The following is a 26,902-nucleotide window of genomic DNA, read 5'->3' as shown; positions in this document are numbered from 1 at the left end:
AGACCAGAAAGGTGTCAGCATGAGCTGAAGTCACCTGAAGGATCAAGTGGGGGAAATGCTACTTCTAAGCTCACTGAAATGGCTGTTCTCAGGCCTCAGGTCCTCAGTGATTTTGGGTGAAGATATTAGTTTTTTGAACAGTATCCACAACTGTGAGAAAATAAATTTCTGTTCTTTAAGCCACCCAATCTATGGTATTCTGTTATGGCGGCTTGAGTAGACTAATATATGTGTAAGTCAGGCCCAAGTTTTTTACTCCTCAGTCAACTCTTTATAAGAAAGTTCCCCGTGAGGCCACAGGTGTGGATCGAAGGAGTGAAGTAATGCGGCATCAGTAGGAGTTAAACAAGTCCGTGCCACCTGCTCACTCAACTCACTTGAGTGTTCAGAGCTTACTGGACATAGTGTCTTCTGCAATATTTCCATAGGATGATGGACGGCTGGTGCGCACACACAGTGTTAAGCTTTGATGGGTCAGACAACACTCCGTTCATGCTGGCCAGGTCACAATGCATAGTCATTCAGTGGCTCATGGTTTCCCTAGCCGGGCCCAGTAACAAGCCAAGAGCTATTTTTCAAAAGGAGAATTGATGTGTGCAGAAGAGTTAGTGTTCTAAAATTAGAATGTGATGATCGTTGCACAGTCCTGCGAATATACTAAAAAACACTGAAGACTTTAATGTGTGAATTATACCTAAAATATAAAGAACCATAAATCATCTATCCTGCAACCCTCCCCCCCCCCAAAAAAAAAAGAATAGAGCTTAGGGGTCTGCACTGTAGTTCTCCTACGGGGGCTTCCCAGAGGATCCTTAGAGCATCCCTACCTGCCAGAGATCACTGAGTACTCTTGAACTGCTGGGTCATAATGGAACCAAGAGGTAGAGCGGTCTGCTATACAGCTGGACCTTCTGCAAGCCTCAGGCCCACAGAGCTGGATACTCTGCCTCTGAGGAGAGCTGCCTGGAGATACTGATACCTTAGGACCTCAGAGATATGCTCCATATAGCTGGGACCCAAACCTTTAAGGCGGACCACTGCCCAACTGGTGCAGATACCACTGAATGGGCACAACGCAGCTGGTTCTGAGAAGGGCAACAAGTAGCTGGAGACTGGAGCCAACCATCTCTGCCTGAGTGAAGGGCCATGGTAAAGTATCACTGACAAGAATAGAAAGAAAACAAGAAAGAGTAAGTTCCTTCTCCCCAACTCCGGGCTTCTGATCTCCCTCACACACTCCCTGTTGACAAGAACCTAGAAGGGAACCAGCAATCAAGGGAAAGATGTGGTTTCCAGAGTCCAAGCTCTAGCATCACAGTGCATAAAAAAGAAAAATATCTTCCTGTTTCTCCCACTAGACCCTAAGCCCCCCATGGATTGTGATTAAGCCTTATTTCTCTGTTTAAGATACTTAGAGCAGTGTCTGGAAAAATGTATTTAGTAATGAATGAATGAAGAAAGAAAGAAAGAAAGAAAGAAAGAAAGAAAGAAAGAAAGAAAGAAAGAAAGAAAGAAAGAAAAGAAAGAGAGAAGCAAGGGAAGAAATGAAAAAAAAAAGATGGTATTTAAGGGTATGAAGAACCTCAGGGTGGACAAGTCAGACAGATACTGAGGAGAGGTCAGAATCGGCCAGTAGTACCAGGAAGGAAGTAAAAGAGGCGACTGTGGAGGGAAATGGCTCTTCCATGGAGGTGGGTGGTAAGTGGAAGGAGGGATGTAGGAACATAGCTAGAGGGGAGTTCTGTGTGACAGAAAAATTGGTTCACTTGCTTGTTTCCAGGATGTGGAAACCTGTACAGGTTTACAAGTTGAGTAAAACAAGAGAAGGAAAATTTGAACTTGCAGGAAAAAGGAGGGATGAGTGATGAATGGATACAGCTGTTCTGTCTTCTTCTTCTTCTTTTGAGTCTTTCTAACATTTCTTTTTTTTTTTAATGTTTATTTATTTTTGAGAGAGAGAGAGAGAGAGATAGCATGAACAGGGAAGGGGCAGAGAGCGAAGGAGACAGAATCTGAAGCAGGCTCCAGGTTCTGATCTGTCAGCACAGAGCCTGACGTAGGGCTCGAATTCACGAACTGCGAGATCATGACCTGAGCTGAAGTTGGACGTTTAGCTGACTGAGCCACCCAGGTGCCCCAAGACTTTCCAAAATTTTTACCTAGAGACCTTGAATGGCTTCTTGGGGTACTTCAGATACAGGTTTTATGTTAGATTTGATGAAAATAATATGGGGTATATTTTAAGGTCTGAGGCCAGATGCTCTCAGTGTTCAAAAACACTTAGTCCTGTACGGACTTCTTGAGGGCCACCAGGCACTAGGGAGATGCCTCGAGGGAAGAGTGCAGCTGTGTATTCTTTATGGTGAGACAATTATTTAGTTATAATCCAACTTGTGGTAAAGTCTATTAGTTCTTCACAGAGGTGTCCTCACATACCTAACCTCTACAAATTTGCCTAGAGATTTTTAAGGAAAATCAAGAGTACCAATTAACTTAAAAAATGTATTATAAAATGAATGACAAAAATAAACATCCATAAATGAAAAACACTTTATTCCTTTTCTTTATCTGATACTCCATTAAATCTCACCATATTAATATCTCAGTTATTTCATGAAAGCAGTTTAATGAATCCTTTGGAAAATTCTAATAAAAATAAGAAATCAATTACCTCAGTCTCAAATTTGCCACAATTAAAGGGAAACTTTTTTGAATTGGACTGTTTCTCCCTAAAGAATCTTCTTCTTATAACGAAGAATATTGCAGTACGCTCTAAATAGATGTTTAAAATCTCTCTCATATGTTCTGGAAATCTCTCTCATTGAGACAGTCCCAGCTTGACAGCCCTGCAATAACCATTAAATATTAAAATAACATTAAAGAGCAACTGCTCCCCTCATGGATATAGCTACAAAACTCCGTTTCACACTAATGGGGCTCACACAGCTAAATCCCCGTGTGCTGTACTGAAAATTTACCCCTAAGGATCCGAGGATCAGACAAAGTCAAGAAAATGATAAACTCACTTGCAAAAAAAATAATCGATCCACTACCAACAAATTATTATTATTCCTGAAATTACAATCACATAATCATCCTAAAAATCAGATTGTCTAGGATTTAACAGCATCCAATTTTGCATTCACATAATATACATTTGTGATGTAGTAAAATTCATACTTCTATTGCGAGATAATTTGGATGTTGTAAAGATATTTATAAAGTTATAAAAATTGTGTCTCATTTACAAAGATCGCCTAAAGCCAGAATCTAATTCTAAATATTTTTTTATGTGCACTATTTCTGTAGACACTAGCACCATAATGCTTAAGCTTAAGAACTGCTTTTTGTTGTTGTTTATATAGGTTTAAAGAAAGGGGGGGAAAAGGTAATGTGCATAACCAATAGTGTTAATATTTAAATTTATATGGAGCTCTTAATTTCTCCAAAAGTAACATTTTAAGAAATTATGGCAACTTTGACTCAGTTGTACCACACTATATTAATAACCATCCATGGTCACTATCCCGGAAGCAGTGACAAGCTATTGAAAAGACACTACGTTTAACAGAATGTACTCTAGACTAAGTTTTAGCTTACAAAATTTATCTTAGCCAAATATCAAACTAAGACCCATCTGTTGAATTCTCCAAGTCACAACTTTATCAGCTATAAAATGGACCTGGGGATCTCTTAAATCTGAAGTGTGTCATTTTCTTTTGGGACAGCTAATTTGGTTTATACTGAGTCTGGTTAGATTTTCCCACTTCCCACCCTCCTTCTCCCCCAAACATACACACACAAGCATAAACATAAAAGGAAAAAGGAATTTTAAAATCTTACAAAGAACGATGGTATAAGCGTGTCTGTAATATTCTGTGAAGTTCCTACTTGTGAATGTCAAAGTATTTCCCAGAATTGAGAGAGGCCTAGAGAATGAGAAAGAGGGAGGGGTAGTGTTGTTTTGTGGAGAAAACACCCAGATGGAAGATGTGTTCCACCACTACCAACTCTGTGATCTTGGACAGACCACTTCCTTTCTCTAGATTATACTTTCCTTCTGTGAAGAACATGGAGAGCGGTGGATATTGGATAAAATGGTCATGAAGTGCACTTGCAATTCTGAAATTGGATGCCTCTAACTAAAATGTCACTATTATGACAAACCAAAGTAGTTACTCTTAAGCCTGCAGAGAAGAAAAGAAGAGGGTGTGTGTGTGTGTGTGTGTGAGAAAGAGAGAGAGAGAGATAAAGGGTGAAGAAGACAGGAAATAAAGTAAATATGGATCATTTTGCAAATTCAATAGTAGTACAAGAACTGGGAGGTATCTAGAAAGATTAAAGATTTCCTGACCTTTGTTGAGCACTTCTGTGTGTCAGGTATGAAGCTAATAGCACTGCAGATACTGTCTCGTTAAATTCTCATTATGAACCCTGTGAGGACCTACTATAATTATCCCCATCTTGTAGATGAGAAAACAAAGACCTAGAGAGTCTTGAGTTCCATAGCTATTGTTACTAACGAAAACACGTGAAATAGAGACTGAGTCATGTCCCCAGAAGAGTCATCTTTTAGAGTCAATTAGAGTCAACATTATAGAGAATGAACCTCTGCTTTCTTTGTTTGGTAAGAGACTTTTTTGGTAACACCACTGAACACACTCTAATTGTATATACTGCTGGCCCATCCCAGCAACAATATTCTTTTTCTTTCATCCACTACAAAAGTGGTATCACAATCTTCTAAGGATAATCCCATTGTCTGGCACTTAAACGTTTGTTGAAAGAATGAAGCTTCCCAACTAAGATGGGAGAACATGGACCGAATTTACCCTGTCATCTAAAAGAGCCAAAAGGACCCCCAAAGTGGACAAAATATATGAAAGAATAGTTTTTAATTTGCTAGGCATGCAGCAACAAAGAACTGTGATCCTTAAGCGATCAGAAATGAACAAGGTGAGCCCAATTTAATGACTGATTACCCAATTTAATGACTGGAGGGTTTCAAGGTTCTCTGAGTTGAGAAGACAACTGAAACTCTGGAAAGACCGAGGCAACTCACATTGATGAGATAGAGGACCAGACAGCAATAACTCCAGAGAACTGCACAAGGACATCCTTGAATATTTATCAAAGTACCGATTGGCACATGAAGTGATGGCTCTACCTGAGGCCCAAGAAAGAACCACCTGCAAGAGCACTGCTCAGTGCTCACACTGGGCTGGGAACAGTGCCCGTAATCAAGAGGAAAGTTTCTTGACATTGGTCTTGGCAATGATTTCTTGGACATGACACCAAAGCACAAGCAAAAGAAGCAAAAATAGACAAGTGGGACTACATCAAACTGAAAAGGTGTGCACAGCAAAGGAAACAAGAGAGTGAAAGGGCAGCCAATGGAATGAGGGAAAATATTGGCAAACTGTATATCTGATAAAGGTTGATAATCAAAATGTGTAAGGAACCTGCAACTCAACAGCAAAAACAAAACAAAACAAAATAAAAACCTGATTGAAAAATAGACAAAGGACTTTTATCTAAAGACATGCAAATGGCCAACAGGCCAATATAGCACATTATATATTATATATAGCATATAATATATATAGTATATAATATATAATAGCTATATATATATATATATATATATATTGTTTTGTCGAGGATGGAAAAATCAGAGCTCTTGTACTCTTGTACCCTGTTGGTAGAAATATAAAATGGTGCAGCTACTACAGAAAACAGTTTGGTGGTTCTTCGAAAAATTAAAAATAGGCCTACCATATGATCAGGCAATCCCAGTTCTGGGTATATATCCAAAAGAATTGAAATCAGGATCTTGAAGTGGTATCTGCATTCTCAAGTTTATCGGGGCATTATTCACAATAGCCAAGACATGGAAACAAATTAAATGTCCATCAACAGATGAATGGATCAGGACAACATGATGCACACACACAATGGAATATTATTCAGCCTTAAAAAGGAAAGAAACCTTGTTGTATGTGACAATATGGATAAGCTAGAGGACACTATGCTAAGTGAAATAAGCCAATCATGGAAAGTCAAATCCTGCATGAGGTATTTTAAATAGTTAAACTTCTAGAAACAGACAGTAGACTAATGGTTGCCAAGGGGAGTTGTTGTTCAATGGGTATAAAATTTCAATTATGCAGCATGAATAAATTCAAGAGATGTGTTGTATAATATTGTGACTATAGTTAGCAATACTGCAGTGTGCACTTAAAATTTTGTTAAGGGTCTCATGATAAGTGTTCTTACCACGATTTCAAAAAAGAAAGAAAACCAAAGTCCAATATTCCTCATGAACACAGGTTCAAAACTAAAATTCTAAACTAAATTTTAGTACTTAAATATAACAATATATAAAGTGGATAATATATCATGCTAGACTGGGGTTAATCTCAGGAATTCAGGCTGGTTTAACATTTGAAAATCAATTAATATAAATCACCATATTAAAAACCAAAAAAAAAAAATGTTAAACTCATTTGATGCTGAGCGGGTTCAACATTCATTCTAAAATTTGGTGTTTTTTTTTTTTTTACATTTATTTATTTTTGAAAGAAAGAGTGAGACAGAGCACAAGCAGGGAAGGCGCAGAGAGAGAAGGAGACACGGAATCTGAAGTAGGCTCCAGGCTCTGAGCAAGGGTCAGTGTAGAGCCCGGCATGGGGCTCAAACCCACCAACCGTGAGATAATGACCTGAGCCCACGTTGGATGCTTAACCGACTGAGCCACCCAGGCACCCCTCAACATTCATTCTAAATTTTAAGTTTCATCAAACTAGGAATAAAAGGGAATTTCCTCAACCTCATAAAGGATATTTATTTTAAAAATGAAAAGAAGGCTACATAACTGACATCATAATTAATGATAAAAGACGGAGTACTGTCCCTCTATAATCAGGAAGAGGGCAAAAAAAAATGTCTGGTTTTACCGTTTCTATTGAACATTACATTTAAGGTGATGGCCAGTGCAGTAAGACAATAAAGGCCTCAATATTGGAAATGAAGTAAAACTGTCTTTCTCCACAGATAGGATCGCTTATGTCGTAAATGTGGTGGGATCTGCCAGAGCACATGCGTGGTCACTGGAAAAATCACTGAGTTGGTCCCCATTGGCTTCAGCATTCCTGCCTATCTCCAGGCATCTCTATGCTGGGCGCGGGCAGGGATTTCTTGCACTCCTCCACAGGTCTCGGGGACGGCCACAGGAATAGGGGCAGGGGCACTGGGACGATCTGCACACTTTACAGGACCTGGCAGCACCCACACTTCTAGAAACAGCGGGCTGGCGGACAAGGTCCCCCTCTGCCACTGAGCCAACACCGGAGTTTGAGCCCCGGCACACGTGGGCCCACGGGACACGTTCTCCACCCATGCGTTGATGAGGAAGGGAAGTTCCTACCACCCCCCGCCAGGTTCTGCCCGCTGCAGCACTGTGCGCACCACCAGGAGCTGTTACTCTGCGGGAAGGGTGTTGGGTTTCTGTCCCTTCCGGAGCTGGGACCCAAGTCCTGGGTGTACTCCCTCCACAGCTCCCAGCCCACGCCTTCCGGAGTCACAGACACAGCTAATTCACTAATTCAAGTGGTAGCCCTGATTCGGAGGTCAGCCAAGGTCTCCGCCTGAGTCTCTGCTCTGCCACGTGGTCTGCCAGCCCGGGAGCCCGTGGAGTCCGCAGGCCCGCAGCCCGTCTCTAACGTCAGCTCTTCTCCCAGCCTGCTAACCCTGCTTCGGCCTCTGGCTGGGGTGGGTGGTTGACCCACCGCGCAGCCCGGAAGCCCACCCCGACCCACACAGAGGTCCAGGGGCACCCCGAATTTCCCCGCGGATGCCTACTTGCCACAGCCCATGGCCGCCTCTCCGGGCGGGCCTGCCACTCGGGGGCGGGGGGGGGGGGGGGGGGGGGGGCGGAACCCGGCCCTGCGCGCGGGGGGCACGGGAGACCCACGGCAGAGGCCCGCCACTCCAGATCCGAGGCGAAGTTCCAACATGCAAGGGGTCTGACCTACTTGGGCATCGCCCGCCAGAATCTTAAACATTTACACCGCGACCTTACCTGCATTCATTCCCCACGAACGCCCTCCTGGTGATTTTTCTGAAGGCCGCCTGCGTCCTTCCCTGCGGCGCTGTGGCAGTGGAATCAAGGAACGCACCTTCCCAAGCCAGGGGAGGGGGTCAGGAGCCTCCAATTGGCCCTCCTCACAGGTCGATCGGAGGCCATGACCTCTCGAAGACCTCCTCCAACCACTGTCGTTAAGTCAAACAACCTGGATGGATCCAAAAATAAATACGCAGAGTTCAAGAAACCTGATAAATACATATATTCCACGTTGTAGGATTTCACGTGTATAAACATCCCAGAAAATGTGGACTACTGTGGCAGAAAGCAAAATATTGGTTGCCTGGGCACAGAGGTGAGAGGTGGGGTGGAGGCAGCAGCCAGGAGGGCGGTGTGTATAACAGGGGCATGAAAAAATTGAGGGTGGGGGATGGATACGTGCATATCTTAATTGATTTCATGGGTATATATGTATGCCAAATTGTACACTTTAAATACGTACAGTTTACTGAATGTCTAGTTTCCTTCAATAAAGCTATTTTTTAAATATGAAAAGGCCAATTTTTCACCAAATAATATTGTGAACAATGTTGCTTAGTGCTTTCCCATTTCTTCACCACAACAATCCAGTGAGCTGGATACTCACTGAGCGAGCTACTGATTATTATTATATTATGGTTATATATTATTATTATTATTATTACTATATTGTTTCTGTGTAATACATGATGAACTCAGAGGCTCAAGGACATTAACTTTGCCAGTGTCAGATAACCTTTATCAGCAAACGCAATGTAGAAATCCTTCAACGCAAATGAAATAAAGGACAAACCTGATTTTATTACAGTGATCCTCAAACATTTCCATTTCTGCCCCCTTCACACAGCCCTAAGAGGGTCTCCCTAAACTCAAGAATCCACATCACTCTGAATTTCCAGTCTTCCCAGGAATGTAAGGTGACACCATCTCAGTCTGCACTGCCCGATGCAGTAGCTACTGAGCACTTGAAATCTATGCGGCATATCTGCAGTGAGATACAGTATAAGATACAGCCCCGATTTTGAAGATGTAACTATCTCACTAATATTTTTATATTGATTACGTGTGGAATGTATAATATTTTGGATATATCAGGTTAAATAAAATATCACATTAATTTCACTTATTTTTACTTTTTAAAAAATGTTCATCTATTTATTTCGAGAGAGTGTACACGTGATGGGGGAGGGGCAGGGAAGGGGGCAAGAGTGAATCCCAAGCAGGGTCCACCACGCTCAGGGCAGAGCACAACGTGGATCTCAATCTTATGATCTGAGCCAATATCAAGAATTGGATGCTTAACTGAGTCACCCAGAAGCCCCTGTTTATCTTCACTTTTTCTCTTTCTTTTAATGTTTATTTTTTGAGAGACACAGAGAGAGAGAGAGAGAGACAGACAGACAGACAGAAAGAGAGAGAGAAAGTGTGGGGCAGGGTCAGAGAAAGAGGGAGATACAGAACCCAAAGCAGGCTCCAGCCTCTGAGCTGTCAGCACAGAGCCCAGTGCGGGACTTGAACGCATGAACCGCGAGCTGAAGTCAAATGCTTAACCAACTGAGCCACCCAGGTGCCCCATCTTTACTTTTTAAATGTGGTTCCTAAAAAAATTTTAACGACACATGTGTCTTACATTATATTTCTACTGGACAGCAGTGGTCTAAATCATACCGAGAATAGCAATGGTATGCCTTTCATTATGACAACTTCAGAAAATAATGAATTTTAAGCATGTGCTATCTGGCTTCAAGTCTGCAAGCAGGTGGAAGTCTCTAAGTAGGATGCCACTCAGAGAATCTATGGGGATACCTGAAGAAAAAATGGGCCAATAGAGGCAGAAGAGCAGACGGTGAGTAGAAAGAAAAGGGGGCACAATTGGCCATGAATTCATAGTAGGTGGTGGAAAATATTCAATCCAAACTCCTTTAAGATCAATTTTATAAGTCAAGGCTGTTCTTGTGCTAGAATGCTGCAGGGTACAGTGCTAGGGTTTTGGAGCATTGAGCTCCAGTGAGTGTTTGTGGAAGTCGTGAAAGGTGAGCCAACCCAGAGTTGTCTGGACCCAACCAAGGTCTTATCTGTGCAACCATTACTAAAACAAGATTTGAGGCAGTAGCTATGGTTTTTGCATCTGTGGATGAAAATCTTGATCTCCTCAAAGTCTTTGACTCATGCCAGACTCTTGTGCACCATACTGCTCTCTCTACTTCTCTTATTTCTCAGTCAGCTAGAGCTCTGCCACGTTGTTTGGATTCATGTGAGTGTCAGTGAATCTTGGAAGGCCTTCTTGGGCTCCCTGTGCTAACACTTCATATAAGTCCAGTAGGTGATTGAATTGCATGGTACTGGCAGAAGTGCTGCATTCCAGGACTTGTAGGTAGTGCTCAGTTTTTCTCTTATATTAAATCCAGCGCATGTAAAATACTGTTGAAATTGCAAGGCATGGCAAATGTCACAAAAGGCAGAGCCAAGTCTTGCAATAAAATTTCGCTGTCCCAGACTCTTTCCTCTGGAATGCCTCACGCTGCCATGTTGACCACCTCCATAGGTACAATCTTTCCATCTTGGTGGATATCTTCCTGTTGTAACCATTAAGGAGTCAATATATAGCCTCCTTTTTATCACCTTCTGAATTTGGAATCAATGGAAAAACAGCCCCAGGACAGATGACGAGAGAATGTGGCTTTAGATTAGAGGCCCAGAAATCTCCCCAATACTGAAGTATTGAATCCCTTGAACGAGAGAGACATCCCTACAGTGGCCAATAGAGCTGGGCAAACAAAGGCCTACTCCAAGTATAGACCAGAGTGTAAATATCCTGTGGCATCCCCCAAGGAAGAGTACCCAAGAAGGCGCTGAGCTGAGCATGTTCAGTAACATCAATCAAACTTTATAAGCCTGCAGGAGTAAGGTATGGGAAGAAAGGTCAAGTTACTCGAACAAAAGACCCTCTGCACAGAAGCATTAGGCCAAGAAAATGGATATCCTCTCCACCCCTGCCCCTACATGAATGCATTTATCTACATATTGTCAAAGATGTGACAGATTATAATAAACATTTTTCTCAGTGCTTGGCACATAGGTCTGTAGAATGTACTTTCCTTGATGCAAGTTCTATTCATTCATTCCAAAAATATTTGGTCAGTGCCTATTACTGTCTCAGCAATGTTCTAGGTACTACTAGGTGAGGAAACAGACAAATCCTGCCTTCGTTGAACTTATTTATAGTCTAGCAGGGATACTGAAAAAATAAACAAGCAAATAAGTAAAACATAGGGTATGGAAGATAGTGGTAAGTGCTGTTGAGAAAAAGAATGCAAACAATGGATGAGCACAGAAGTCTTAGTATCATATGAAGCGATTAGGGAAGCCTCCCTGCAAAGATGACACTACAATGAAGGCTGATGGAGGTAAGGGAGGGAGCCTGCAGATATCTGGGGGAACGTGCTCCAAGCTGAGCAAAGCTCAAGTGCAAAGGCCCTGGGGGCACATGCCAGATGTGCTGGAGGAAAAAGCAAAGAGGTTAGAGTGGCTGCAACAGAATGAGAGCACCAAGTTCACACATATCTCTGTCTTCAAGGTTTATTCAGGTCCATTGCAATTACTCTCGCCTTTTTCTGAATGCATTTTAAAGTTCAAACTTTTAATCATTCCATCACAGCTCTTAGTTTCACTACTAACGTTCTTCAGTACCACTCACAGGTTACACACAAGCCGTATGTACGTTCTTGTCAGCGGTTCTGAACCTGCCTTCCTTCCCCCAAACCTTGACAACTCCCACAGGGCAGAGCTTTCCTCGGAATCCATCAAGTGCCCCGCATGCGGCATGCGCCCTTCGGAAAGCCAGTACTCAGTGCACGTTTGGTGAATGACACTTCTAGATTGTTGCCTCAAAGAACTGCATGAAAAATGCTGCCTCCAGATGTTTCTGAACTTCTCTTCAATAAATCGAGCGTGGGTTTTCCTAGCAGCAGCGGTTTCTTTTAGAACAAGGCTGACTGTTGACAGAGTTAGTTTATCCTGAGCACAGAAGTCTCCTACCTTTTTGTGATGTAATTGCTGGCCATTTGTACACATTAACACCCGCACCTCCTACCCACCTCCGCCATCCCCCTTGGTTCCAAACCTACTCATTGAGATGATAGTGTCCCAATGAATCAAATACACCCGGCCCTCTGGAGCTTATCTTCTAAAGGATCATGCCTTCCTTGAAGGTGTCACTTAGTTGTCACTGTTCACATAGCCCAGCCTTTTCTTTGCCCAACGTGCTCTATAAAAACAAGTCACAAAGCAGAATTTTCTGGAACCAAAAAGAAATGATCTCATCTCTTTGACTCTTTAAATGGTTCGATGAGACTAATCAGAAAGGAGAAGGGTATTTAACTCAAGGCCTTCCTCTAAAACATACTGAAGGTCTATATTGTGGAAACATGGCAGCAAGATGCTAGATGGGTCTAATTTTCTCTTTGCATTGTAAATGTTTACAACTATTGAGGGTGGGAGTTTAAGATGGTCAACAAGTTTTAGGCTCAGGTGGAAAACGATGTAACATGACTGTAATAAATTGCCTTCCTAGGCCGAAACCCCTCGAAATATCATTATATCAAAAACTTCTATAATGTTATCAGGAGAAGAAGATGGATTTGGGGAATTTTCCTAAAGTGCTTGAGTTAATATTATCTTTTTGTGGTGCAGGAAATTTTGCTAACAGCCCTGCTGAGTTTCCATTAAGGGTACAGTGAGATGGAGCGCACGGCATCCCGCTTTCACTCGTAGATCAACAGTGGAGACAGATTTGTAGTTTTTATCAGCATTAGCAGGGCTAAGCACATTCGTTCACAGGTATTAGAAATCAGCACTTGAATGAAAAGCTGGGCAGGGAAATAGTATTCGTGTAGTGAAAATATAACTGAGGTATGTACACAGTCCACACCTATGGCATTGTATATTCTGTGCGGGTGTTAACGACATCGAAAAAAACCTTGGCAGTTTCTTTCCTTGAGCTCATTCCTTAAATTGAATTGCACATACTAGGTCTTTATGATTACCACCATTGACAGGATGATAGCTTTTTGTATTAGTGACAACCTTTCCGTTATCAGTCTGGTGCTCAGGTTGTGAGATTGCTCAATTTTTAAGAACTAGGAAATGGAGGGGTGCCTGCGTGTCTCAGTCGGTTGAGCGTCCAAGTTCGGCTCAGGTCATGATCTCACAGTCCGTGAGTTCGAGCCCCGCGTCGGGCTCTGTGCTGACAGCTCAGGGCCTGGAGCCTGGTTTGGATTCCGTGTCTCCTCCTCTCTCTGCCCCTCCCCTGCTCATGCTGTGTCTCTCTGTCTCTCAATAATAAATAAATGTTAAAAAAAAATTTAAAAACTAGGAAATAGAACTTGTGAACAGTGCCATATAAAAAGTTGTGTTTTTTTGTTCTTTTGTTTTTTTGACAGACCTAGGATTAGGACCCAGAGCATCTAATTCCAAATCTTTATTTAGTCTCTTGGAGAACAGATTCTCTTGGGTTTGTCCTGTTGATTCTTTGGGGACTAAATCTGCCAAAGAAAGGCAGCCAGGGGCAGGGTTAAGTAGAAATTAGTTGCTTTTTGAATCCACTGTCCTTGTAACTTGGGAGAAATCCTCACAAAATCTTACACACAACATTTATAATTTGCTGGAAAACTTATTGTAAAAGTCTGCATCAGATTAAATCGATCACTTGACCTACTGACCTTGGAGAGTAACACATTTTTATCAGACATTTTGTCAGATAGCCAAAAATATTTCCGTCGGTTTACAGGTTTCCTTGGAAGATGGGAATAAATTCTAGTGTGTCTGTGATTTGTTAAAAATAAAAGCATATGAAAAAATACAATACTTGGAAAAAGACTAAAATATGGACATAAAATTCATCACATCCCCCAACAATGAAAAGATTTCATAAATACTCTCACCTCTGATCATTGTACCTACAGTGCTATAGATATTGCTGAACATATGGCACATGATATCACCTGCTGTTCTCATCCCCCTCCCCTCTGAGGTTTGCAGACCCCCACCAGCATATCTAGAGAAAATAATGTAATTATGTCAATTTAGTGGATTTTGATGTGTGGGAAATAAATTAGGTAGCACTTTCCTAAGCAATGGAAGTATATGCAAACAATGTTATAAGTGAGCATTGTGAGTTAATTTAACATCATTGTTACAGTAGATAAATATTATCTAGTATTTCAATTGTCATCTATCCACCAGAAAAATGAGCATCTTTGAATAAATATGATTTTAAATCAGGACCAAGTCTAGATTATCGGTTTATTTCTAGCCTAGAATTTTTTGCTTAGAAAATATCTACCCTGCTTAAGTTATAAGTATTACCTGTTGTTTGGAGTAAAGATTTTACAAAAGCATCTCAGACCTGTACACTCCAAACTTTGGAGTGATAAAATGAAAATATTGCTTGTACACCTGAAACAAATATGACACTGGATGTTAACTACACTGGAAACTAAAAACTCAGTGAAAAATAAGAAAGAAAATATTGCTTGTAAAACAGATTGCTGGACCCATCCTAGAGTTTCTGATCAAGACGTGTGGGGTGAGGCCCAAGGATCTGCATTTCTAGCAAGTTCCCAGGTGATGCGGTGCTATTGGTCTAGGAACCACTTTTTGAGAACCACTGCCCTCAGAGTCAGCAGGGCACAGTTGAAGCACAATGTGTTTACGAGTGCAAACTTCAGTTGCAACTGTGACAACCACATCTTAGCTCTATGGCTTTGGGTAAGTTATCTAATCCTCTGCACCCTTGTTTCTTCATGTGTGAAATGGGAAGCAATAATATCTGCCTCATCAGGTTTTGGGGTATGTGCGTGTGAGACTACATGTGTGTCTGTGTGTGTACCTGTATGTAAGTGTGTGGAAAACGCCTATGCCACTGGTGTGATTTGCTCCACCAGCTTGGAGTACTAAGTCCATCTCTCTGATGTTTCCAATTAATCATTCATACCTCCATATGCTCAATTTAGATAGATTTCCAATACCTGCCACTTGACACCTCTACCTTGCCCAGAAAAGGTGCCCAGGGAGTTTACTCTGTCCAAAGGGCCAGTGTACCTACCTCCCCATTCTAGAAAAGAGAACTGGACAATCTAACCAGTCCACTGGCCCTTTTACTTCTGCCCTGCTACACAGGTTCACCACTGAAAACTCAGCTCACACCATCAGGTGGAATTTTTCAGCTGCACAATGCCTTGATGGACCAGATTCCTTGGCACAATGGTGTCCCAACTTGAACTCCAAGACTGACGCTCTTTTATTTTTTTATTAAAAAAATTTTTTTTTCAGTTTATTTATTTTTGAGAGCAAGAGAGTGAGACAGAGCACATGAGTGGTGGACTGGCAGAAAGAGACAGAGAGAGGGATGGAGAGAATCCCAGTGCAGAGCCTGACGGGGGCTCAAATTCACAAGATCATGACCTGAGCCAAAGTCGAGAATCAGACACTTAACTGACTAAGCCACCCAGATACTCCAAGACTGCAGCTCTTTTAGTTCATATTCATTGGTCTGGTCATTTTTCCAAGTGTCTCACTATGCCTGGGTGACAGGGTATGGTGGACTTTCAGCCTTGGCCATACGCTGTGTTCAAAGCAGCTCCCCACCACCGCCCTGGCCAACCTCCACACTTTGTTAGGGTGTCAGGACTACCAGTTTTGTCTCCCCCTTTCATGACAAATGCCCCTCTGGGTGCCTTTCCCTGAAATCCCAGTTGCCCTCAGGTGGACGAGGCCTGTATAGCAGAAAGTTTCTTACAACTAAAAAGTGAGAGCGGCTGGAATCTCAGTTGTTTTTGTCCAAGATGGGGGTCCTCAACCTTGTGCCAATCTACTTACCTCAATGATCTGCCTTTCGCAGTTCCACCAGCCATCACTACTTCTACTTCTCCCCATTCCCATGGCGCCTGCAGGAAGAGTCCCAGCACACAGTAGGCTGTCCCTAAATGTAGACATTATAAGGACCCGCAACCCTCTTCTAACTCCACTCTGCTTTCCAAGGTGGTAAAATGAGGGTCCCTACAACTGAGGTCACCGCTGGTCCCTTGCAGAAGTTGGGTTTTCATCTATTGGTTACTGGAGATGCTGGGCTTTCCTTATCCCCTTCTCTAGGGAGATCATGTCCTGCCACATCCCCTGCCATTCTGCTCCCCTTCCTAAATCCCCGCATTCTTTTACCCTGGGCAATGTTCAGAAAGCAAAGACCCTCTTCTTCCTGCTATTACAACCTGGACCAGAGCCAGCTCCAAGCAGGCCTCCAGAGCTCCTATCTTAACCCTTTGTTAACCTCCCAACGGAAGACCCAGCAGGGCTCATCTAACCCATACCAGAGGAAGAAAAAAGAGGAAGTTGTGGAAAGGAAGGAAATTTGCATCCACCCCCACTGAAAGCGTCCCAGTGTGTGACCTTGACACATATCAGAACTAGTTCTCCAAGAATTTTGGGGTGGGGTTAGGAGCATAGCAGAAAAAGGGAAGAATCTGCCTGAAATAAATTGATGAAGTGGCAGAATTAAAACCTTCCCTCAGTATTTATGTGCACAGTCTTTGTATCTACTGCTTTTTGAAAGCTATTGTTAAGATATAGCACAATGATTATCCAGTCATTCAATAAAGATGTGTTCAGTGCCTGTCCCATGCAAGGACCTGTTACTTTGTATGCACTATACATACAAAGTATACACTTTGTATACAGTTAAGTATCCCTTATTACAGGGACACAGGGAACATGACACAAAGTGTCAACCCTTTGGAAGCTTTTGGTTCCAAATGACATGACATCTGATACTAGGGAGCTCCAAGGACATAGAGCTCATGGCATGAACATTAGTTGTGACAATTCAAGCTTCTAAATGATGCTCAGGGTAAGAAGACCACACTTGGCGGTATGGTATTCCCTCTTAACCAGGGGTTCACTTCCCGCGGTGTCAGTTACACACACCCCGCCTTTCTTCGCGCTCCAGAAGCAGACGATTTTTCTTCTGCCACATAGTCAGGAGGTCAACAGTAGCCTGACACTACGTCACAACATGTGGGTCATGCACCTCATTTTGTCTCATCACCTCAGCATTTTGTCTTCTCGTATTGTCATAAGAAGGATGAGTACAATAGATATTTTGAGAGAGAGAAACTATATTTACATAACTTTTATTACAGTATATTCTTATAATTGTTCTGTTTTATTGTTGCTGTTAATTTCTTACTGCGTCTAATTTATAAATTAAACTTTATGGTAGGTGTGTTTGTATAGGGAAAAACATGGTGTATATGTGTGCATGTATGTGCGTGTATGTGTGCGTGTATGTGTGCGTGCGTGTGTGTGTGTGTGCGTGTGTGTGTGTGTGTGTGGTTCAGTATTATCTGAGGTTTCATGCATCCACTGGGGGTCTTGGAATGGGTCTCCCACAGATAAGAGGGATGACTGTATAAGCCAGGAATCAGAGAAATTGCATGTTTCCTTAGGAGGAATTATTTCCTTTGCTGTGCTTTGCAAATGGGGATGATCTCCTGGCCTCCTGAATAACATATACTCTTTGTGATTTTTTCCTGGCCATAGGGATGGGATCTCCTTTATACTCTGTGTACCAATTTTCCTGTAGGACTGACAGCAGGCCTTTTGAAAATGGGTTAACCAGCAGCAGGGTGCAGCCTGTGGTTATGAAATAGAACAATGTTCACTATTAGTTTATAGACAATAGTGAATAGTGCCTACCTGTTCCATCTGTTATAACTATTTTAATAATCCCTCTTAGAAATATACATAGAAATATATTCTGAGATTCATAATATATCAAGAATATATTTCAGATCATATATATATAGCACTCTCTAACATGGAGGTGTAAGCTAAATAATAAATTACAATAGTAACATCTAACTTAATATTTAAGTAACAATTCATAATACACAGTTTTGTATAAATATCTTAGCTCTTTATGCTAACTCCATGAGGTAAATAAAATGATCCTCATTCTTAGAGATGAAGAAACTGCAGTTCTAAGAAATTCAGAGGTTTGTCTAGAGCAGTGGTTCTCGCTCTAGGGAGTGAGTGACTTCACTTCCTAGGGAACATTTGGCAATGTCTGGAGACAATTTTGGTTGGAACATGAGAGGGGGCTGCTGCTGGCATTTCGTGGGTAGACCCTGAGCGGTGGGAAACAGCCTACAAGGCACAGGACGGTCTTTCCCATCAAAGAATTACCCAGCCCAAATGTCAACAGTGCCAGGGTTAAGAAAACCTTGTCTAGGGGCACCTGGGTGATTCAGTCAGTTAAGCGTCCAACTCTTTGTTTCAGCTCAGGTCATAACCTCGTGGTTTGTAAACTACAGCCCTGCCTGGGGCTCTGTGCTGACAATGCGACCCTGCTTGGGATTCTCTCTCTCTCTCTCTCTCTCTCTCTCTCTGCTCCTTCCCTGCTTGCTCTCTCTCTCTCTCTCAAAATAAATAATAATAATAATAATAATAATAATAAATAGACTAAAAATATTTTTAAAAGAACCTTGTCTAAAATCACACAGTTGGTAAGATCTGAACTCAGGTCCATTATTCTTAAACCAGTCTTTTTTCTGTTATCCTCAAAGTGGAAAGATTCATCTTGAATTGAATGGGGAAGCCTAATCTATTACATTTTACATTGTGCTCAGTTTCCTTTCTCTTATTCTTGAGCTTCTGGGAAAGGGTAGAAAGTATACCTTGAGTAGACAAGCAAATGGTGCTACATAGTAAAAAATTGTTGCCAGTGAAAATGGAAAATCTTTCAGCATAATCCCCTCCCCACTGCAGCCCACTGCACCCCACCTTTCCAATTTTATATAATTCATTATATCTGTGATAACAATTTTTTTGGACTACAAAGGGTGATACAGTTCCACTGTTTCCCAGAACTAACACTAAGCTAGACAACATCTAGAACCGTGCAGGAGAGATGAGAGGCAGGAATAAATGATTGATTAACACGTGTGTGAGTTCTCAATTATCGATGGTAATGGCCCGTGGATGTAATGTGGACTTGCCAAAGCTGCTGATAACCCAAAAGTAATTTTTATTGAGATTTTGGAATACAAAACATTTTTGAAAGAAGAGTCATCTATCTAATAATTACTTTAATTTTGAGGTAAGCTACGATAATGGGTATTTTTTAATTCCCTAAATACACATCATTGTGAGGCAGGAGAAGCATCCAAGAATGTGCTAGTGAGTCAGGAATGCCAAGAAAGACTAAAATCTGGAACAGGATTCGCAAAGCAATGGCTAAAAAAGCTGTGGTATGGGCATAGCATAGCCAGGGACAAGTGAGGTAAGGCCACGGTATCCCACAGCCGGACCGCCTGGGTGCCAACCCTGGCTGTGGATACCTACTAACTTTAGGATTATGAGCAGGTTACTGAATTTCTCTGCACCTTAGTTTACCCAACTATAAAATAGAGTCTATAGGGGCGCTTAGATGGCTCAGTCGGTTAAGAGTCTGACTTTGGCTCAGGTCATAATCTCCCTGTCCAGGAGTTCGAGCCCCACATTGGGCTGTCTGCTGTCAGCACAGAGCCCGCTTAGGATGCTTTGTCCCCCTCACTCTCTGTCCCTCTCCCCCTGCACACACACATACTCTCTCTCTCTTAAAACTAAATAAACATTAAAAAAATAAAATGGAGTCTACATAGCACCTACCTCATGGTGTGGTCCTAAGAACTAAATATATTTAAGGATGTGCATGGTGCACATTAAGTGTGATAGTACTATATATTTCCCATATTATGCAGGCATTAACGTGAATCAGGCAAACCTTTGTATGGCAATGTGAAAACCTGGCATGATATACTAAGGGAAAAAAGAAAAGAAAAAGAAAGGAATTCAGATAATTATACCACTGTCCCATGTATATTTTAAAGCCCCTGATGACTAGATATGAGTTATAGATTGCACAGCTAGTAAGAACTTGAACTTTTTTTTTCAACAAGAGAAGTTCACTTACAATCACTTCTTGGTCAGGAGGTGGACACAGATGGCCACACTGAAGCAGATTTACTTTTCTCAGTAATGGAATGTAAGACTAGGAAACCCAGTGGGCTCCAGGGCAAGAGAGTAGAAAGACCTTTTAACTTCCAACAAAAGTTACCTCTCCTAAGAGCTCTTGGTAAGCATAGCTGGTCACTTGGAAAGAGGAGAGCAAGTTGAATGAGGTTCATTGAGCTCTCTGGGAGTACAGGGATCCTATTGGTTCTTTCCTTTCTTGGAGTAACATGGTTGGAACCTCTCCATCTGCTGTGTTAGCATTGTCCTATCTGAGGTCTGATGAGAGGAATACACTACAAGGCTTCCAGAGAGGAATGTTCCCCAAGGGAAAAGAAGCCTGGTTGGGTGGCAAAGCCTAGATACCCTGGTCTAGGAATACATGGGGAAGGCCACTTCCGGTCCAGGTATGGCTGAGGTAAGAAGTCCATTTGGACCAGCTTCCTTAGCTCAGAAGTCACACGTGTGAATATGGGCAAAAGTATATACTGTTGGAGTCCACATGTAGAGCAGGATTATGATCTCCGAGAGGATCCTACCAGTAAAAGCATAATCGTGGCTATGGATGATGCCATCAGATGGCACAGGACTGGTTATCAATAGTGACCTTGGGGTATTCACAGAAATCCCAGCAGAAGTACATTAGGTTTGCCAGTTCTCTGTCCTTCTGAGTTTTGTAAGCATAATGAATCTCTTTTGAGTAATTACCTAGAGGATGAAGACAATCTAGGTAAGTGGTACATACTGAATTTATGAAAATAGATGTAGATGTAGATGTGAGTATAGATTAAGTATAGATACATTAATCAGAGTTAGATAGATCAAGAGTTTTTGACCCCAAGAAGTGGTTTGACCTTACCATGCATTTGAAATTTTAGCAGTTGCAGAATAGATGCAACTATTTCATATTGGTTCAAAAATCTGGATGTGTGTGTGTGTGTGTGTGTGTGTGTGTGTGTGTGTGTGTGCGCCTGTGCACATGAAACTCAAAGTGTGGTCTCAGGACTAACAAAATCATCATCACTTGGCTGCCTGCAAAGTCATGCATCCAGTGGCATGCTGGTGAATGTTTAACATCTGGCTTACAGAGCGGAAGGATGGGTGAGTTGGGGGAAGAGTTCTGATTTTTAGCATTTGCTGATTTCAATGCTTTAAATGTTCCTACCTGGTTGATGTCTTTGTGATATCATTGAATGTGGAATTGGGAGGAATATGCACAGTGGCCTCTACTGAGCTAGAGCAAGCTGGCTCCAGTGCACCATTGCATGGGTCCCTGTCCCTCCCCAGATTTGCTGATCGGAACCTCTGGGATTGAAGCCCCAGAGCATGAGTTTTAACAAGCCACCTGGATTATTGTGATGCTCATGAAAGTTTGCAAAGCATCATGGAAGTCAGCAGACGCCTAGGTTTCCTGCAGAGGTGAAAGTGCAATCCAAATAGGTAGCTTTGTTGAAACCACAAATTAAGCCAGGAAAAAGGAGTATGGAGCAGTGTACTTCACTCTGGAAACTCATTAGTGGATGTTAAGACAGAAACACAGCCCAAACAATATACAGGAAGAGAAAGCAGCCAGAGAAGCAACGAAGATATGGAAGAAATGAGAGTGGAATTTTCCAGGAGTGCAATCCTAAAAGACCCAAGGAGAACTTCTCAGAAGTGTCTTGTGTGTGAGCTAAGAAATAAATACAAAACTAATCTTTATCAAATCCTAGTAGTAGAACTATACAGCCTAAACACAATCTGTAAATGGGTCAATCGGCATATGATAAATTTTGTCACTAAAAATAGATTAAACAATCAAAACAGTAAAATTTAGATCCCCAAAATTTGGGAGGGTGGAATTGAACTCGAGAGAATTAATGACTATATTGTTTTGTTTTTTGTGAATATACATGTGTTATACTGTATTTATTTTGTTGTATGTCATGTGTTTTTACTGAAATGAAAAATAATGTATTTTCTATTAATGTTAGAATTTTAAAAACGAAGTAATTTTTAGTTTTGACTTTTAAAAAATTCTAACATTAAAAGAAAATAAATTATTATTTTATTGTGGTAAAAACCACATAACATAAAATACCCTACCTTAACCGGTTTTAAGTATATGGTAGTGTTAACAAACACCATGCACATTGTTGTGCAACAGATCTCTAGAACTTTTCATCTTGCAAAACTGAAACTCTTTGCCTATTGAATGACTCCCCTTACTGCTTCCCCAAGCCCTTGGCAATCACCATTCTACTCTCTGTTTTTATGAATTTGACTACCTTAGGTACCTCATATAAGAATTATGCAGTATTTGTCTTTTTCTGACTGGCTTATTTCACTTAGCATAATATCCTATGAATCATTCATATTGTAGCATATGATAGGATTTCCTTCTTTTTAAAAAAAATTTTTTTTAACATTGTATTTTTTTGAGAGACAGAGACAGCAGGTGAGCAGGGGAGGGGCACAGAGAGAGAGGGAGACACAGAGTCCAAAGCAGGCTCCAGGCTCCGGGCTGTCAGCACAGAGCCTGACTTGAGGCTCAAATTCACGAACTGCAAGTCATGACCTGAGCCAAAGTTGGACGCTTAACTCACTGAGCCACCCAGGTACCCCAGATTTTATTTTTTTTAAGGGCTGAATAATACTACTGTGTATGTATATACCACATTGTCTTTATCCATTCATTTACTGATGGACATTTAAATTGTTTCCACCTCTTGGTTCTCATGAATAATGCTGCCACAAACATGGGTGTGCAAATATCTTTTTGAGATCCTGTTACCAATTCCTTTGGATATATAACCAAAAGTTAAAAAGGGAAAGCTATTATTATTAATTAAATATCAATTATTAACAACACAAAAATAAATATATATACATATATATTTTTAAAGTCATAGCTGGAGTTTTGATGAAAATTGATGGAATCCTTCATTATGCCTGTGCAGAATACAAGGTTAGGCAGTGGAACAATGAAGAACTTTAAAACAGTCTCTGCCCTCTAAAGGTATTAGAGCAATACCAACACATAAATAAATAAATTATAATAGTTTGTTTCAAAAGTAAATTAGTTCAGGGGCACCTGGGTGGATCAGTCAGTTAAACAACCAACTCTTGATTTTGGCTCAGGTCATGATCTCATGGTTTATGAGATCAAGGCCCACAGTGGGCTCTATACTGACAGTGCGGAGCCTGCTTGGGATTCTCTCTCTCCCTCTCTCTCTCTCAAAATAAGAATTAAAAGAAAAACATTTAAAAGTAAATTAGTTCATCATATTAATTACTGGTGCAAGTACAAATTGGTCAATCCACTCTGGAAAGCTGTCTGGCAATGTCTACTGAAACTAAAATGTGCCTACTTGTGACCCAACAATTGTAGGTATATAATAGGATATCGTAGGTATATACTCAAGATAAATAACTGCATCTATCCACCCAAAAGACATGTACAGAATTTTCAAGGTTGTTTTACTGATAGCAGTCAAAATTTGGAAAACGTGAATTTGAGGGGGTGTTGAATGGATAAAAAAATTGTTGTATATTACTCAAATGAAATACTATACAACAATAAAAAAGAATAGCCTGCTTCTGTACACAACTACATGGGTGAATCTTACAAATGTAATTATAAGCAAAATAAGCTAGATGTACATGGACTGGATGATTCCAAGTTCAAGAATAGGCAAAACTAATTTCTGGTTGTACAAGTCACAGACGTGGATAAGGACTGTGAAGGGGAAGGAGATAGCCTTCTGGGTTGCTGAAAATGTTCTATATCTTGATCTGGGTGGTGATTACACTGGTATGTGTGCATGTAAAAATTTACTAAGCTTTGTAGATTTTTCCTTTTTACTGTATGTATGTTGTACTGCAATTTTTTAAAAAAGTTTTTGTTCTAAATAAGTGAGTTAGTTTCAGAGGAGGAAGTGACGGGGAAAGATCAAGAAGTCAGAGTATACCTCAAAGGGGAAATAAGAATTAAGCTGGATTTGATATAAAGGTAGGAATTATTCAAGGGAATTGCATGAGGGAGGTCAGTTCAAGCAATAGAAAATATGGGAAGAAATACATAGTGGCACAGAGGTTCAGAAAGCTTGGCAGACCTTGGGCTTGTCTCTCCAACATCCATCTTCCCTTCCCCTCCGAATAGAAGCCTTGTGGGTTCTATACTGTGGGTTGGGTATGACTGGCTTCACCTCAGCTCCAAGAGTGGGCCTTAACTGGTTTGAGCCTTATCAATATAATCATTTAGGGATTAATGTAAACCAGTCATTCCAATGGTTTGGTTCAAAAGCAGGCATCTTCCTAAGATTGTAGAGTTAGAGTTCAGCTGAGGCTTTAGTATCAAAGCTTAGAAAGGACATGCAACTATTGAAAGCAAGCAAACAAGTTTATAGCTTCAGTTTTTGATGGTAACCATTTTGGAGAACACGAGGGAGTTAGCCTGATGTAGAAAGTTGGGCTGAGTTGACAGGAATGTGGAGAAATACAGCTGAAGCCCTAAACGATGGCACCGGATTTTTTAGGTTTGCAGGCACATTACTGTTTAAATCCACTTTGAAATATCCACTTGGAATGGATTTTTATGCTGCTTTGTAACCCAAATAACGTTTCTAATAACCTAGGCACAACACCTCTTGAATGATTTCTTCTAGTTTCCACAGCCATAGCCACAGCCTTCCTTCAGACTCTCACAACACTGGTTGAGAGAAGGGCAACGACTTTCTAACCTGGTCTCTGCCTTCCTTTTCTTCTTACCTTCATCATCCTCCATGTTGCTCCCCAGATGATCTCAGGCATATCTGATCACTGCTGCTAGGTGCATGACCCTACAGGCTCCATGCATTGGGAATAAAGGCTAATGGGTCCAAGTTTGCCAACTGAGTTTTACATTTATTTTTGATAGAAAAAGAAACAGAGCATGAGCGGGGGAGGGGCAGAGAGAGAGGGAGACACAGAACCTGAAGCAGGTTCCAGGCTCCGAGCTGTCAGCACAGAGCCCCACGTGGGGCTCGAACTCACGAACCATGAGATCATGACCTGAGTCAAAGTTGGTTAAGCCGAAGTTGGATGCTTAGCCGACTGCGCCCCCTAGGCATCCTGCCAACTGAGTTTTTAATACCTTAGTTCTACTCACGAACCCTAACAAGACCCTTAGTATCCAGCCAGATTTTGTCCGAGCTAGCACTTCAGCCCAGAACATGCTTCGCTCTCTATCTGCTTAATAAGAATACCACTTCTCCTTTCCGCATCCAGCTCTAAACTTGTCTCAGAATTCTAAGTGTTTAGGTTTCTCCATCTGATAACTACTCATTAGGCTACAGTCTGGTAGGACAATTTTATGTCATGATAGCTCCCAGTTCAGTGTGTTAGGGAGTTGGGGTGATTTATATGTCTGGCCTACCCACTACAGTAGGATGCTAGGTCAGGGGCCTTGTTTTTTCATCCTGAATTACTCACTGCATCTTGCCTAGCTCTTTTCATAGACAATGAAGTTACGCTATATAGTTAGTTGACTAGAGACGAAACTTCCTCTAGGGAATGACTTGGAGACAGTTACAGGGCAAGTGGGAGCAGCGAGGGGAGGATAGCTGTTGAAGGAGTTTTAAAAACGCAGGTTAAGTATATTAAGTTTAATCAGTTTTAGTGCACTTTTGAGTAGATGAAGGTTTCTCTTGCTGTTTTTCTAAAATCCCTTGTATTCTTTCCACATTGTTTACTTTTTAAACCATTTATCTTTTTATTCATCTCCTTTTCTTTTGTGGGGGGTGGCTGTTGGTTATGAAATAGTATGTAACTTGAGAAGAGAAGAAATAGAATGAAGAGGTGGTTTGCTTTCATTTCTCTTCTCCAACGTGATTATTCAGGTATTCAGGAATACCTTTGCTAGCAAAGCAATGAAGCCCATATACTAAAGTGGTGGCTTTAGATATTTTTTATAGTAACCTCTTAGGCACATACCACGTTGTATATACATACCTGGAACAGGCTTTTGTAAAACAACACTTACTCTTAATTCATGCCATGTATGTTGGTCTTCTCTATGTTGTTCTGTCTTACTTTGAACAAACCCAGTAAATCCATTTCATGACCATTAAAGAGTTCAGATCTGAAAATTGAAAACTGTGACACTAAGGAGTAGATACTACACTTGCTAGGTCACAGTCAGTGGGTGAACACTGTGCCAAAGTACATCTGCTAATACTATTACATTTAATCTGTCACAATAACTTTATGATAGACTATTATACCCATGTGCCGGATGAAGAAACTGAAGCTTGGGGATACTTGGGGGTTATGACATGGAAGAGCTGAGACTTAGACACAGGTAGACCATGCTTCTGTCAGAACTCAGTGGCATGTGCCATGGCTTGAGGTCACGTCCAACTGGGGAAAAGATCCGCACATGTTGATCTTTTAAACCGGAAGCACACGCAAGGGAGGATGAGACCACCAGGGTGCAGACAAAATGGTCAATACACAAGAACTTTGTTTCTCCTCTGGAACTCTATTTCTGCCCCATTTTCTCAATCTGCAAGTCCTTCCCCACATGACAAAACCCTTAAAATAGAACATTCAAACTACAGCAGAGAAAATAATTTTATGATTAGAAGGAAAACTTTCAGAAGGCTGGCACTAAAGTTTTTGAGTCCTCTTTAACAAAATTCTGTGGACACTAAGAATGAAAGCTTTATTTATTTATTTATTTTTACCTTTCGTTTTCCAAAACCCCCGGAACATCTA

General features: G+C 41.3%; 1 long non-coding RNA gene across 1 annotated transcript in view; it reads right to left on the bottom strand.

Moving 5' to 3' along the window:
- LOC109275686 (uncharacterized) overlaps positions 1-26,902 on the bottom strand; it is a 114,702-nt gene that overhangs the window by 83,240 nt on the left and 4,560 nt on the right. Inside the window, exon 3 of the long non-coding RNA XR_002084317.2 lies at positions 8,081-8,291. This is a non-coding gene — a long non-coding RNA (uncharacterized LOC109275686). The remainder of the gene's footprint in view (positions 1-8,080; positions 8,292-26,902) is intronic.

Source organism: Panthera pardus, unplaced genomic scaffold (assembly GCF_024362965.1).
Source record: "Panthera pardus isolate Hobbes unplaced genomic scaffold, ASM2436296v1 HiC_scaffold_15, whole genome shotgun sequence".
Classification (NCBI taxonomy): domain Eukaryota; kingdom Metazoa; phylum Chordata; class Mammalia; order Carnivora; family Felidae; genus Panthera; species Panthera pardus.
Note: the sequence above shows the minus strand (reverse complement) of the source record. Positions and strands in the feature narration are given on the sequence as shown.